This window comes from Saccopteryx leptura, chromosome 5 (genome assembly GCF_036850995.1).
Source record: "Saccopteryx leptura isolate mSacLep1 chromosome 5, mSacLep1_pri_phased_curated, whole genome shotgun sequence".
NCBI classification, from domain to species: domain Eukaryota; kingdom Metazoa; phylum Chordata; class Mammalia; order Chiroptera; family Emballonuridae; genus Saccopteryx; species Saccopteryx leptura.
Window position 1 is genome coordinate 44,198,095 of NC_089507.1, and position 16,959 is coordinate 44,215,053.

The window sequence follows — 16,959 nt, forward strand, 5'->3', positions numbered from 1 at the left end:
CCTATTCCCTTACCACTGCTTCTATAGCAGCAGTCTTCTGACTCTTTTCCCTATATCTTCACAGTTCTTTCTTCTATATATTTTCTCAGTGTCAGCTAAAGTAATCTCTTTAACACTCTGGTCAAATGACAGCATTTTCCTGCTCAGTCTTCCTTCCCCAGTGGCTTCCCATACATTACAATGAGCACTTTCCATATGTACAGCACTGTTCTAATTGCTGACATGCACTAACTTACCTGTTTCTGAAGCAATATCTTCCTTCTGATAAATGAATTAAAACAGAAATATGATACATCTTGGCCATAATCACCTAAGCAGTAGGTAGCAGTCAATGGGAGGTTCATAGTCTTTCCCTCTGCTTCAGCTCTATTCAAACTGCCTGACTGATGAATGTATGTTCCTCCAATATCCTTTCTCTGTTGCTTTCTTTTTTTTTTTTTTTTTGTATTTTTTCTGAAGCTAGAAACGGGGAGGCAGACGGACTCCCGCATGCGCTGACCGCGATCCACCCGGCAGGCCCACCAGGGGGCGATGCTCTGCCCATCCTGGGCATCGCTCTGTTGTGACCAGAGCCAGTCTAGCGCCTGAGGCAGAGGCCATTGGAGCCATCCCCAGCGCCCGGGCAATCCTTGCTCCAATGGCGCCTTGGCTGCAGGAGAGGAAGAGAGAGACAGAGAGGAAGGAGAGGGGGAGGGGTGGAGAAGCAGATGGGCGCTTCTCCTATGTGCCCTGGCCGGGAATGGAACCCGGGACTCCTGCATGCCAGGCCGACGCTCTACCACTGAGCCAACCGGCCAGGGCCAAGTTGCTTTCTCAATATCAGACCTCCATCCTTATCTAGAGAATTGACAGTACTTTTTTTTTCCTTACTGTAAATGTTTCAAATGAAAACACACACACACACACACACACACACACACACACTTTCCAGCCTCTCTCGGGGCTAGCTGTGGCCATGTACATCGCTTAAAGCCAAAATGGTGTAAGAAGAATTGTTCTGAGGAAGCTAAAAGAGAAACCTCCTCACCAAATGTCTGGAGGACGCCTTTGGTCTTTCTTTTTCATTTCTTCATCCTTCCTGATTGTTGAGATGCAGACATGATGACAGGTGCATGAGCAGACATCTTGAAATTGACAGAAGAGACCTACATTTTAAGGATAGAAGGTAAGGTCAGAAAGGGCGTGGGTCCTTGATTATATCAAGTCCTAGATATCTTACCTCCAGGCTTTGGAAAAAAATAAACTCTATCTGGTTTATACCCTGTCATTTGTGTTTTGTTTTTTGGCTTTTTGGTAGTTGTTTTTTATCACACTTGACAAAAAAACTAATCTTAACTAAAAAAAAAAAAATCAAGTGAAAATATTATTTAAGTTAGATAAAAGAGTTGAGGTCATTCATATTAGATATGAGTTATAAATATCTCCAGGCTATTCATAGATGCATAGATACTATTCAAAGACATGCAATGAATGAATATTTGGAATGCATATAAACATTGTTATCACATTTCTTAAATAAAACAATTGAGATAAATGCATGGATGAGGTTATTATGTATAGTGTATTATAATAAATCAGAATATTTACATGTTTCCAATGTCTGGGATTAGTATCAAAGCTAATAATAATAAAATATATGTTAAGAACTTAGTATGTGCTGAATACTGTTACACATATTACAGGGATTTATTTATTTGATATTTACATCGACCCTATGAGGTAGTAGTATGTTATCTTCATTTGAGAGAGGAAATTGAGGGTCAGAGTGGGGAATAGTTAACCAAAGATCAAAGCATCTGTGAACATTGGAAGCTGGAGTTGAACCCCAATCAACTGACAGTGGGTATAAACATATTTGGTGCCTCTGCCAGAGACTGCATAATTCTGTTTTATCATGATTACTTGTTTAGTGTTGTTTTTTTCTTAGTTTGTGATATTCTCTAGGCCAAGAAACAAGCCTATGCAACACGAACTTTAGAGCTAGTGAATGTCTGGCACTCAGGAGGCACTGAATAGATGTTTTTGAATGAATAATGGAATTAATTGAACTGAATATCCCAATTCCCAATTTCTTAAATACAGCCAAGGGAATAGGTTCTAAAGCCATTTCTATTCCTGACACTAAACATTTAAATTTTTAACATTTACATTATTATTTTTAGGCTGCAGTAAATCCATTTCTTGCATTTCAGTGAAATGAACTAACAAGTAACTCACGTAGCACCTTGTCTGACACAATCAAAAAAATCATCCTAAAATTTTCATTTAAGAATGCAAATCTGTAAACATTAAGCATTAAAATCTAATTTAAATAAAAACATGCAACCTGATTGCCAGATAATGTAAAGGGAATATTTGCATACATTTGGTTTTGGTTTTGTGAATTTGAATGACATCGGCTTACTTCCTTTTCTGAATCCGTTTTTTGTTTGTTTGTTTGTTTTGCTTCTTTCAGAGGCTACTTCTTTTATTCCAGCCCAGATCTGAAAGATGCTGGGATTTCTTGCTCATTGTTGCCCATTTGCTCAGCTTTATACCCACTACCATGCAGACATTCACAGAGACACACAGCTAGATTTTTGGAGATGCCAATAAATTTCACAGTCCCTCCCTGGTAAACAAGAGGCCACATACTGCCACTCATTACTTCCCTCTCTGCCTTTGTTCATGGAGTTCACATGTGAAAGCAAAGACAATTGTTTTGTGTAGTCAAAAGTCAAATGCTTTCAAGCAGTTGCCCTGGCTCATTTCCTACCTCCCAGCAGATGTATGGATATTTTCCTAGCCCTCCATTACAAATCAGAACCTGCATACTGTCAAGCAGAGCCAACAAATTCCAGACCCAAATTTTGGAAACTGCAGACTGAGAGACTCATGGAATTGAATAAAACCAAAATAAGCTTCCCAGTGAGATGTTCTAACCCTTACCAAGTTTAACCTGACCCATCTCAGGTAGAAGCATCAGTACCAGTGCCAGGGACTGGGAAACACACTGGCAGAAGTAGGATAAAAGGGCTTCCCATGACCCGTTCAGAAAACCCAGATAACATCCTCATGACTTCCTTTGACAAAACATGAGCATGATGAGTATATATGATGCATTATATACAGTCAGACAGCGAAATTTCTAAATGTGAGACTAAATAAAAAGTAGCAGAAGGGTTTGCATGGCAAAATTTTTATTTTTTTCTTTCTATAATGAGTTGTTTAAAGTTTTGAGTACCCTAAGATCCCTAGATGGAAAATGTTTGAATTCCTTTAGGTCTGGATATTTTTATTTGTGTGTGGTTTTTTTTCCTCTTTTCTCAATTTGGACCTTGATTATTCACTGCCAAACCTCTCTAGTATCATCATACACATACTTCAGATTCCACAGCCAGATTCCTTTCTAAAGTTTTGTGAATGGATCTATACCCAACTTGTAGTAGCAGCAATACTTTTAGCACAAGCTTTCCCCCACTACTACTGTTTAGATGAAGTACTCACCATGATTCCACATTTTTCACCAAACTCTGAAAGATTAAAGCCATAAAGTGTAGAAGAATGAGTCCAGGATGCCTTTGGCAAAAGCAAAAACAAAGAAGAGACCTCTTATTAAGCACCTGCAAAGCTCTAACTTCAGTCTAAGTATTTAACTTGTATTAATCAGTCCTCTGAATAACCCCCTAATAAGGTTGTCATTATTATTGACATTTTTCTTTTCAAATGAGAGAACTGAGTCTCAGATATTTTAAACTAACTGCCTAAAATGATAGCAAGTAAGAGTGTATTGGGATTCAAACACAGGCAGTCTCACTCCAGAGCCTGTTTTCTTAACTACTACACGATGCAACTTTTCATTAATAATGAGAGCTAACATTATTTGAGCACTTCCTAGATCTTTTCTAAATACCTTATAGAAATGGTGTCATAAGTAGTTATCTCTTTTCAAGGTCTAACCAGACTAGGAAGGAATGTTCCTGGATATTTGAGCCATATTAAAGTAATGGAACCTCGTTGTAATTGTCAGTCCCTTTTTCCATGTTGAACTTTCGGAATGAAAAGGCAAAATATTGCACAGCTGTATAAGGGTGAGCCTTCGGTTCACATCTCTCATAACTTTGGTTAACTATGCCCTTCACAAAGCTAAGAGAAATAGTACGAGGTTAGTATTTGAATTCATTATGATTTAGCAATTTGTTAGTTCTCTTATACCACTTTGGAATCTGTTCTTGTACGCCCATTTTGATACTTAAATAAAAGGGGCGACTGCATTAGGCCATCTGTAGGAAAATTTAATCTGAATACAATGTGGTTTATGTTCACTCCTTTTTATATTGAGAGATTATTCAATAATTTAAATCACTGAGTTCAGCACTCTGATTCAAATTATAATTGGAATGAGGAAATTAATAAGGAATTTCAACAGATAGCAAAAAAGAAGAAAACAACTAGAGATATAGCAGGATCAAATATTACTTTTAAAGGAAAAAATATTATTGATGCTTTTATATATTAAACACTGAAGAAACTTGCTGAGTTCACAACGTTATGAAAGTTGAGAATCTCTGAGTTCATCTGAACATGGATGAGAGGCAAAAGACACCGGAGATGAAATTTCTCTGCCTGAGATAGTAACAGTGATGTAGAGGTTTAGACTTTGGTAGCACAGTGGAAGTAGCTAAGGGTATCAGGTAAAAAAAGAATCCCAAGGAGATGGTGATAAGCTGAAGTCTATATGAGGCAATATAGTCAGCAAGAAATTTCCTTTGTCATAGAAGAAAAGATAAATGTTTAGGACAGTGGTTTCTATTTAAATTTGAGTTTTTTCTGCCTTGGGCTTTAATTATCCTTTGCTACTCTTCACTAAATGTCTATAATATACAATACCTTAATGAGAGTGTTGCTTTAGGAAAACAAGGGAAGGATCAGCTGTCTGGGTCCGGTTTGATAACAGTTATAGGAATTTCAAGTGATGAGAATGAGCTTAAAATGATGAATTCAGTTGCAGTGTCTTCCTTGAAGAGTATTGTAAGATTCCTGAAAGTGGTGTGATATAGGGTAACTTCAGGAAGGTAGATTAATCTATCTATGAAGAGGCTCCCCTTCCAAAAAGAGAAAGAAAGGGTGAAGAATGGAGGAGAGAAAGAGGGAAAGAGGGAGAGAGAAAGAGCGAGAGAGGGAAAGAGATTATTTTCTTTAGAGAATTTTAGTTATTTTAACAAAGATGCCACAAGAGATGATGCCCATGTCACTCCTCACCACAAATAACTATAAAAAGAGCTGAAATTTACATGTACACCTAGCAGAGATGATGATTCCCACAGCAGTCACTGCACCAAAACAGGGACCCAGTTCCCACACTAGAAACATGATTATCACATTATCATCTTTTCTCTAATACAAACAATGACCTCAATCCAGTCGTTTTATTCAAAACAGAGTTGGGAAAAATAAATAATACATTAGGCCTGTAATTGTTTAGTTTTGTCTGCCAATAACAAATAGTATCATGTACATGAAAGAAAAAAAACAAATATTAAATAGAGTTGACACTTCTAAAGTCTGGCTGTATGTCAGCTTTCATTTAGTGGTCAGGATGCCCACGAGCACATGCACAAATGGAATAACAAGAATACTTTTTTTAATCATCTATTTGAGAAGATGGATTAACTGAATCTATTGTGGTAATCATTTCACAATATATGTAAATCAAACCATCAATATCAATTATTTCTCAATAAAACTTGAAAAAAAATACATTTTTGAGCTGATGGTGGAAACTTGGAGTTATATTACAATAAACAGTCATACAAAAACAGTTTTTATCTAGGAGATAAGAGAAAGTGTGAAGTACACAGTGTTATATAGGGTGTATATCTGTTTCTGCCTTTGTCATATTTAGGACTGGTTATATACAACCACTTTGAAGAAAGGTTTGGTAGTTTTTTATAAAGTTAAACATACATCTACCCTATGACACAGCAAAGCTACATTAGGTACTTTTCCAAAAGAAATGAAAATAGGGTAGTCCCCAAAGTCTTTATTTATAGTGATTATAATAGATGTGTCCAAAATTTCTAACAAACGGTAACAACCCAATGTTCTTGAATGCATTCATACAAAAAGGGTCAACAGATAACCCAACAACATAACTAAATCTCACAGACATTATGCAGAACCAAAGAAGCTCTACCTAAATGATAACATACTATATGGATCCTGGTGCTTGTAATTGTTGAAATAACAACTGAAGTGTACCAAACATGCTTAAAAGAGTGAATTATGATCCATGCTTGGGGTAGAGCCTTCTCTATTCCTCTTCCCTTGGGCACAAACAAACAAACATTACCTTAGGTATTTCTAGCAACCGTTTTAAAGAATATGATGGGAACCAATATCAACTACATGTAGGGTGATGAAACAGAGAACTAGAGAAAACTTGGGTTGTTGGACACAGTCTGAACCATGAACTCAAACAACTCTGGAAACTGCCCTATACTCTATGTACTACTCACATTGGAACTTACACTTTTCTTAACTTTACAGCAGCCTGAGATATACTGCTACAGACAGCCAAAGCATATTAAATGAAACGGCTCCATTCTCCATTTGAGAATGGAATGTTAAATTATTTCACTAAAAATATTCTGGCACACGGGTTTTGCTCTTTTATCTTGCCCTATAGAATATCTCCTTGACTTCAAGAAATTTTTTACACCCCAAACTTTTAGATTATGTCCTGCCGCAACCAACCTCTAGACAAGAATAGCAGGAAATGTAATCTCTGTGACCCTGAACCAGGTTGTCTTGCAATTTTCCTCATCTATATAAATGGCATCTTCAGTCTTCCAGTTGCTCCTGCCAAAATCCTTGGGAACATCTTTGACTCTTCCTCTTACATTCCACAAACAATCGATCAGATACTACTTTCAGTTCTGCCTTCAAAATACTTTCATATTATTGTTATATAGCCAGCCTATCCTTAGGAGGTACACAATAAAATATTTTTGAATAACATGATTTTTCTAAGAGTTGGGAATAAAAAACAAATTCGATGTGTGTAAATGCATACATATATAATCAAATATATACTAAAACATTAGAAGTATAAAAAGCAGACCTGGCCAGCTGGCTCAGTGGATAGAGCATCAGCCTAGTATATGAATGTCTCGGGTTTGAGTCCCGATCATGGCAAGCAGAAGAAACAACCATCTGCTTCTCTTCCCCCCCTCCCCCTTCTCTCCTTCTTCCACTCCCACAACCCAAGGCTCCATCAGTTTGAGTGTCAGCCCCAGGCACTAAGGATAGCTTCTTGGTTTGAGAGTTAGCCTCAGGTGCTAACTAAAAATAGCTCGGTTGATTTGAGCACTGGCCCAAATTGGAGGTTGCTGCATGGCTTCTGGTTGGGGTACATACTGGAGTCTGTCTCTCTATTTCCCCTCCTCTCACTTAAAAAAAAAGTAGATAAAACCAATATAGCAAAATAATAACAATTGGTGAATCTAGGTGAAAGATATATGTTTTTTTTATCACTATTTCAACATTCTATACTTTTAAAATATAAGAATATAAAGTATGGTGGACAATGTTAATTCTAAAATATACAATATTCCCTAGAATCTAACTACTTCTTACCACCTCCAGTAAACCCACATTTTGTTCTCAATAACTGTGTCCTCCTGCCTGGGCTACTGAAGCAACTTTATAACTCCTCTGTTTCTGCTCATGTGCCTCTATAATAAACTAGTTGCAGCCAGAGTAATTCTCTTCAAAACTATATCACTTGGTTTCTATGCTTAAAAATATTCCAATAGCTTATTATCTCATTCTCCCATGTATGTAGCAAAGAGAGCTAGCTCTCCACCAAATGCTGTTTTCCTACTCTTTGATGTAGTTGTGGTGGCAAGTGACTGCCCAGATATGGAACTACAGTTCCCGAGTCCCTTTGCATTTAAATGGACTATATGATCACATAATGCTCAATGGAATGAGAGAGGAGGTGAAGTGAGGTTCACCATATTTATGCCTACCCCATAAAGTCTCCTGTGATACCTTTATATTTTCTTTCCTTAGCAGTCATCTAGTTATTGATGCTCAAGATAACATTGGAACTATACTTTAAAGATAATAGATCCCCCATTTGCCTGGGTCTCTGAATGACTTCAAAGAGCATTGTATCCCACTGTCACCACCAATGTCTCTTTTTGAATTAATATATGCGGAAGAAACTTCAATATGGATAAGCCACTGAGATTTCAGTGTTTTCCTGTTACAAAAGCTATTGTAAACTACAAATTATATACCATCCTATATACAATAAAAATCCCCTGATCTTTCTTTTAATATACTACATGTTTATTCTTTGTCTATTTTCCTTAGTAGATCATAAATTGGATGATGTTGGACACTTATTTTGCTTTTTATTTTGTTTGTCCTTGTATCACCATTACTTCGAGCAACTGTTTGCATCGACCCTACCCTCTACAGTTCTTATCACAGTCCAACGCACCTCAGTAAATGGCAATTCCTTTCTTTTGATTACTTGCCATTATGCTTCTCGTATTTCTTTCAAACCCCACTTTCTGTCCATCATTAGAGCAATTGGTTCTACCTTCAAATAACATCCAGAGCACCACTACTTCTTACTATTTCCACTGCCACCACCGTCACCTCCTGCTGGATTACTGCAAGAGCTTCCTAACTAATGGTTACACTACTGTCATGCCCCACTTCATTCTGTTCTTAACAAGGTCACTTGAGAGATACAGTTAAAGCCCAAGTTCAATCATATTAATTCTACCCTCTAGGAGTAACAAAGTTCAGGCTTACAATGATCTCCAAAGCCCTACATAACCCAAACCCAGCTTTTCTTCCTACTTGACCTCTTAATACCCTTCTCTCAGTCACTGCTCTAGGTTTGGTGTCTTGCTCTGTGATCCTGCATCAAGCTTGTTAGACTCCCAACTGAGAAATTTTTCATTTGCTATACCTCCTCCTCAAGAGCTCCTCCGTCAGATCACTGCAGAGTTTGTTCCATCACATTTTTTCAGTCTTAAGTCAGACACCAGTTTTTGAAAGAGGACTTCCCTGGCCACCCTACATTTTCTATCTCCTTTTTTTATTTTATTTTCCCATGGCATTTATCACTAACTAAAATATAACATAGTTTATTTTAAACCTTTTTATATTGTCATTTCTGTGCTAGAATTTAAGCTCCACAAGGACATGTATTTCTGCATGTTTTTATTATACTATACCTCTGTGTTTAGAGAATTATGTTATACGTAGGTGTTTAATAAATATATACTGAGCCTTACTAGGTGGCGGTGCAGTGGATAGGGCTTTGGACAGGATGCGGAGGTCCCAGGTTCGAAACCCCGAGGTCGCTGACTTGAGCATGGGATCATAGACATGACTCCATGGTCGCTGGCTTGAGCCCAAAGGTCGCCGGCTTGAGCCCAAGGTTGCTGGCTTGAGCTAGGGGTCTCTCAGTCTGCTGTGGCCCCCTGGTCAGGGCACATATGAGAGGGCAATGAATGAACCACTAAGGTGCCACAATGAAGAATTGATGCTTCTCATCTCTCTCCTTTTCTGTCTGTCTGTCCCTATCTGTCCCTCTCTCCGACTCTCTCAGTCCCTGTCAAAAAATAAAGAAATAAACATATACTGAATAAAATAGTTATTATAATCTATGAAGAAATACAAATCAGCTAAACAGATAGAGAGATGGGTAGTATACCTTAGACAGGATGGTCATAGAAGACCTCTCTAAAAAAATAACATGCTCAGACTCGAATAAAGCAATGGATTAAATCTTTCAGATATCTATAGTATGAGAGACCCAGAGAGAGAACAGAAATGCAAAAACAACGAGGCAGGCATGTGTTTGGTGTTTTCTAGGAATAATGAAGAAGATAATATATACGATTAAAGTTTCAAAGAAAGGACGAAGTAATAGGACACATTACCAAAACTTTTGCCAAGTAAAATCATATTAGCCTTTTAGGCCATGATAAGGAATTTGGATATTAGTTTTATGAATCGACTAGTTTCAGGAGCTTTGGTAGACAACAGAATTATGATAATGACCAAAATTTCTCAGTCTCTTACCTATTGACAATCTAGTAAGGGAAACACATGTTAATGAACAAATCACATGAACACATGTAAATTGAAGCTATGTGAAGAGTTTGGTATAGTACAAATCATTTTCTCTAATGATTACCACCACTAATGGAGTAGCTTAGAGTGGTAAAGATAAAAAGCTCTACTATAGGTCTTCTAATTAACTGACCCTTGACTCTGAAAGAATTAATTAACCTTTTGTTATCCCTGTTTCTTTCTAGTAATTTCAGGATAATATTTTCACAGTGAGAAAATGTGAAATAAAATGATGAATTATATCTAGGAATTAAAAGGAAACCTAAATAAGGGCTATTTTCATACCATGCCATGTGTAAAAAAAAGTGCTTATTTGTTTTTTGTTTTTCACTTACATGAACTCCTCTTTCCTTCCACTGTCTCTCTCCTGATGACCCGATTTCTCCCTCTAATTCTCTCCTTTTTTAACCGAATTGCTCCTTGTAATCCAGATATCACCTGGAGCACACTCCTTCCTACTTCAGATGGACTGTATTGTCAGTTATTGTCCTCTCAGAAAGTTGGGAAAGAATAATTCATTGATTTATACATATTTTTAAAAATGTTTTAATTATATTTGTATTTTATTTTTATATAAACACAAAAGAACAATATATAAGTTTACTAATGCTAAAAGGTTGAATAAAAACACTACATTGTATAAGTGGAAAATAAACACACATATATTAGGGATGATTGCTTTAAGAAATAAATAACAAATAAACCAAAACAGAAACTTATAATAGTATGAGTAATTTAAAGAATAAGAAGACCACTTTTACATCTGTAGGCATAAACAGAATGTTCATTTCTACTGTTTCTTCCATGTGGAATATTCTTTTAACATTATGAATCCTAACTTTTATTCATGACTTCAATTTGATTACTATTATCATTAGAAATGCTTTTTCAAAAATAAAAATAATCACATTAGCTTTTACATTAAATCTTTCAAACAAGCCCAAATCTATTTACTTTTATCTCTAATTTATAAAGAAAAAAACTAGATTAAGAAAATCAAGCCCTGGCCGGTTGGCTCAGTGGTAGAGCGTCGGCCTGGCGTGCAGAACTCCCGGGTTCAATTCCCTGCCAGGGCACACAGGAGAAGTGCCCATCTGCCTCTCCACCCCTCCCCCTCGCCTTCCTCTCTGTCTCTGTCTTCCCCTCCCACAGCCAAGGCTCCATTGGAGCAAAGATGGCCCGGGCGCTGGGGATGGCTCCTTGGCCTCTGCCCCAGGTGTTCAAGTGGCTCTGGTCGCGGCAGAGCGATGCCCCAGAGGGGCAGAGCATCGCCCCCTGGTGGGCAGAGCGTAGCCACCTGGTGGGCGTGCCGGGTGCATCCCGGTCAGGCGCATGCGGGAGTCTGTCTGACTGTCTCTCCTCGTTTCTAGCTTCAGAAAAATACAAAAAAAAAAGAAAAGAAAAGAAAATCAAGATTAAATAGCCATGATAGGAAGTATTTGTGCTTCTCTTTTTTTCTTTTTCTTATCAGGCTTCACTAAGTATGCAACAGGTCACTAATAAATATTTTTTGACTAAATGACCATCCTTAGATTTAAATACTATTTTTTAGACATCAAAATATCCACTTTTTTTTTTTAGTACATGCTAGAATACTTAGGTCTTATTTTGTAAAAATAGGGGAATATCTTAAATAAATTTGAAGTGGGGTGGGAGTAGTGTTCAATAATTGTATAGCTAGACATGGCATCTGAATAATGTGGTAAGCAGTAATAGGACACATCAATATTGATGTTAAGAATGATGCTGTCTAATAGAGTAACTATTCATTAAGGTAATATCATTTATATTACCATATGTAATGCCATTTTATTCCTTCTCACATTCCTTAGACATAAGTATTATTTAGTAAATTCTTTGTATCCAACAGACATTAAATGGCTATGCCAGGACTTATGACCTGGTATGTCTGACTTTGAGGCCGTTATGCTAAATACTTGAGAGTGCTTTTCTGTTAAAGTGGAATATGATGAGCCTAAGGACTAAAGTATAGAAATGTGTATGGAAAGGAGAGGATTGGTTAAAATGGTAAATTGGTGACATCATTGGCATATTTTGAAGAATAATTAGATACAGAAATAAAAGACACATTAATGTTAAAGATGGTCTTGTTTTTAACCAGGGTAAATATAAAATCATTGGCATAAGTAACAAGAAGGGAAGAATGAAGAGAACGAAGGTGAGGTGGACAATGATTTAAAATATGTTTCTCGCCCTGGCTGGTTAGCTCAGCGGTAGAGCGTCGGCCTGGCATGCAGGGGACCCTGGTTCGATTCCCGGCCAGGGCACATAGGAGAAGCGCCCATTTGCTTCTCCACCCCCCCTTCCTCTCTGTCTCTCTCTTCCCCTCCCGCAGCCGAGGCTCCATTGGAGCAAAGATGGTCCGGGCGCTGGGGATGGCTCCTTGGCCTCTGCCCTAGGCACTAGAGTGGCTCTGGTCATTGGTTGCGGCAGAGCGACACCCGGGAGGGGCAGAGCATCGCCCCCTGGTGGGCAGAGCGAGCATCGCCCCTGGTGGGCATGCCGGGTGGATCCTGGTCGGGCGCATGCGGGAGTCTGACTATCTCTCCCCGTTTCCAGCTTCAGAAAAATACAAAAAATACAGACAAAAAAAAAACCCATGTTTCTCAAAATGTTCATTTCTGACAAAGTAAAATGTAATTTACAGTATGGTAGCTGGAGAGAAAAGGCAAAATTGAAAACGGAAGAGAATAGCCTGGATACATTAATAGGTTATATAAAGATGAAAGAGATATAAAATATAAAATTGCTCAGATAATGTACTTGTGCTTATGTGAAGAGAAAAACCATAAATCCTTTTGTTGAAAGATAGTTTATAAGATGTACTACCTGACAAGTAGCATGAATAGAGTAAATGATCTATATGATATTTGTGGTTGATAATGATACTCTTTTGGAAGAAATATCTATATCCAATATTTTCTTCTAAAAACATCCTGGGAACAAAGTTTTCCACTTTTTTTCTCCAAAAAGCCCTGAATTCTAGCATTAATTTCTGGTAAAATAATTCTTTAGTGATTAGATGTATATGTTTTGTATTTACAAAGTTAATTCATTGCTCAGCTAGAGTGATAGGTCATATCCCCTCAGCCACAGGGAGCAGGATTGTACACCAAATGCTGTTTCCACACACTGGTGTCAATGTGCCCTTCTTAGTCAAACACGACATACATTCTGGCTCTTGAGCTGGCTTGCCCAGGTCCATCTGCCATGATGGCAGTGTGCCCATTCACAAGACACTCTCCCAGGTTTAGCTGGATGGAGGTACAAAGAGAGGTTAGAAGGATCATTTGTTAAAATGCAAATGGACATATTAAAGTAAGAAAATGTGCCTGTGCCCGATCCTTGAAGACATCACATCTGAACTGTGAACATTGAAAGCATTTGATCAGTATAAGCCTTCAAAAGACATGAACATCCAGTTTGTTCCCCAATGTGTTGATCACAGGTCTCTTTCATTAAAAATGAAGAAACTAACTGATGACTCTTCAGCACATCAGTTTAGACTTTTAAGACCAGTAAGTCTTTGTAAAAAAAAAAAAAATTTGTGATAAAAAATAAATTAATCTATAAAAGTATAGTGCCGGCCCTGGCTGGTTGGCTCAGTGGTAGAGCGTTGGCCTGATGTGTGGAAGTCCCGGGTTCAAGTCCTGGCCAGGGCACATGGGAGAAGCACCCATCTGCTTCTCCACCCTTCTCCCTCTCCTTTCTATCTCTCTTTTCTCCTCCCATAGCCAACGCTCCATTGGAGCAAAGTTGGCCTGGGCTCTGAGGATGGCCCCATGGCCACCGCCTCAGGCACTAGAATGCCTCCGACTGCTGCAGAGCAATGCCCCAGAGGGGCCGAGTATCACCCCCTGGTGGGCATGCTGGGTGTATCCCGGTGGGGCACATGCTAGAGTCTGTCTGTCTGACTCTACCCAACCACCCCCACTTCTCACTTTGGAAAAATACCAAAAATAAAAAAAACTATTAGTGCCATAGATGAAAACTAAGTAATTACAGTATTTTTGATGGCAGGTAAATGACAGTATTCAAACACTTGGTCATTCTGCATTTTTCAGCTTGTTTTGCTCTTTATAATTAGTCCCTAGCCTGTTTTTCTATTATATGAGATCACAGAAATTCAACACCAGAGATATGTCACACAATTTTTAGTGAAAGTATAACATCCTCTTGAGTAATATTTTACTGGAGACTGGTTGTCTGAGAGATAACCTATCCCCTTTTCTTTAAAAAAAAAAATGATGGTATACTGTTATCAGAAAAAAGTCATTGCTGGTTTTGCTATGTCATCAGAGTTACATTTCACTAACTAAAAATCCATCAATTTCTGCCAATAGGTTTTATTTAACTACTTTTATTTAACTGTTATTTTACAAGTGACTATAAAATTAATCAGAATTTCTTAGTGCATCAAACACATTTTTCACCTTAATACCTACAGAAATACACTTCCCAAACTCTTACAAGCTTACTTCCTTTTATTCTTCAGAAATTGTTTCTGATTTAGTAGCCTTCTTTTATTATATCACTTCATCTCACTAATTTTCTTTTTAGCAATAATTAGTATTTGAACATATTTGTTTATTGACTTGTTAATTATGTCTCCTCCAATATATTTTAACTTCCCTATTCAGGGTGAAAGTCTGTTTTGACACCCAGTTAATGTGCAGCATCTAACCCAATGTCTTATGCTTAATAAATATTTTGAATAGATATATATAAATAAAAATTATCTTATATTAAGAAACTATAATAAAGCTCCCTTTTTTCAATGTGTAAAATTGATATACTACTTCAGGATCCTTAGTGGTAGATAACAGAGCCTACTTTAGTTGATTTAAGCAGATGAGCCCTTATTAAAGGTTATTGGTAACTCACAGAACTTTGGGAAAGTCCAGGGAACTAAACTTGAAGCTCAACAGACAAAATGACCCAACCATAAGACATACCCAATGCTACCAGCAGAAATATCACTGATGTTATCACCTGCCATTCAAAGGCCATGAAAAGCAAAAGTTCATACATTTATACATCAGATGTTATAAGAATAAAAAGCCTCCGACACTATATTCAGGAAAGTAAACAGCTAGCCTTTGTTCACCAACCTTGACTTTTGCGTTCCTAGTATATCTTATGTGTCTTTACTTGGTGGAAGAATGTCTCATTGAAATCCTGAAACACTAAAATCTAAGAAATGCAGTCTTTAGCTTTTTTAGCCTGTGGTGTAAAAACAGATATATGTTATCAGACAGATAACTGAGGTTGAATGAAATAATCTGCAATATTTTCCACAATCTCTGTGGCTGAAGAGGGTGTAATGCAATCAAAGAATGGAAAGAAGCCAGGAAGCCAGTGCGGCTGAAGCTCAATGAGAATGAGTGTGCCCTCTATACACATCTTGTCACTCAAGTCTCACCACAAGCATCTAAACCAGACAATCAACTATTCAAACTTATCTATTTGACTACAGAAGTGAGAATCTAAAATTTTTTTCTGTATTTCTTCTCCTATTATTACCAAATATTAAACAGCATAAATATTTAGCAAATGCTTTCATAGCATACAGGGTGGCAAAGTAGGTTTACAGTTGTAAGTACACAAAACACAGTTTATTCTTGTATTATATATTTTTCCATATGAACAACTTTGACCTACATTTTTTTCACCCCTGTATATAATACAGAGGCAAATTTTTTTATAATTTAAAAAATTCCCATAATGTTAGAATTTATTACTAGTCTCTTAGTTACCCTTTAGGGAGCTAAATTCTAAAATCCCAATTATGCCCATTTGTAAAGCCTTAAGTAGTCCCACATGATTCTAGAAAATGAGCTGTCAATTTTAGTTCATATTGTGGGAAGCAGTCTAAAAGTATGCTGTTAGTCTACTTAAACTCAGTCATGCATAATTTACTGGATAATCTCTAGTGTCCTAATCAATACCTCTATCTACCTACTCACTAATCCAGTTCAAGAACTATGTGATTTACATGCAACAGACTCAGGACTTGCCCTAGGCAAAATTAAAATCAGTCTTCTGTATCTCCACTTCTCTGTTTACCAAATATCCTTCCCCAAACTCAGACTGTGTTCTCATTAAATTTAAACAAAAATGATTTTAGAGTGTCCCCCCCTCCCACATCCTCTTTCTCAATGTGAGAAAATCAAGGGTTATATAAAGAATAAGTGACTGACCAAAGGTCATTAAACAATGACAAGGTCAAAGCTAACAACCTATATCTAAGTTATGCTGATTCCACAGTCTATAAAACTGCCCATTGTCCTTCTCTAAAATGTTTCTAGGACTGTGATTCTTGGTCAGGTCTATAACACAGATCACTAGCTTAAAAGAGAAAAAATGATAATAATAATAATAACTTGCCAGTGTTTGATGGGTAAGTAATCTCTATCCATTCCATTTAAGGTACTCTTCCCTCTTAGTAAGCTATTTTTTTAAAGCTTTTAGTTTTTTAAAAAATTTATTTATTCATTTTTTAGAGAGGGGAGAGAGAGAGCGAGACAGAGAGAGCAAGGAGAGAGAGACAGAGAGAGAGAAGGTGGGGAGAGCTGGAAGTATCAACTCCCATATGTGCCTTGACCAGGCAAGCCCAGGGTTTTGAACCGGAGACCTCTCAGTATTTCAGGTCTACGCTTTATCCACTGCGCCACCACAGGTCAGGCCGTCTACCCATTCCATTTAATTAAAGCTGAAAAAAAAACACATTTTCCTTAAAGCAACCTTGAATGTAAAAAAGAATAAATAAATAAATAATCAATGAGTGTCCAGTCT

General features: G+C 37.4%; 1 non-coding gene across 1 annotated transcript; it reads left to right on the forward strand.

Annotated features, from left to right (window-relative positions):
• Window positions 1-13,750: 13,750 nt before the first annotated feature.
• TRNAI-GAU (transfer RNA isoleucine (anticodon GAU)) lies at window positions 13,751-13,826 on the forward strand. Its single transcript has one exon. It is a non-coding gene; the product is annotated as a tRNA-Ile (tRNA).
• The last annotated feature ends 3,133 nt before the right edge of the window (window positions 13,827-16,959 follow it).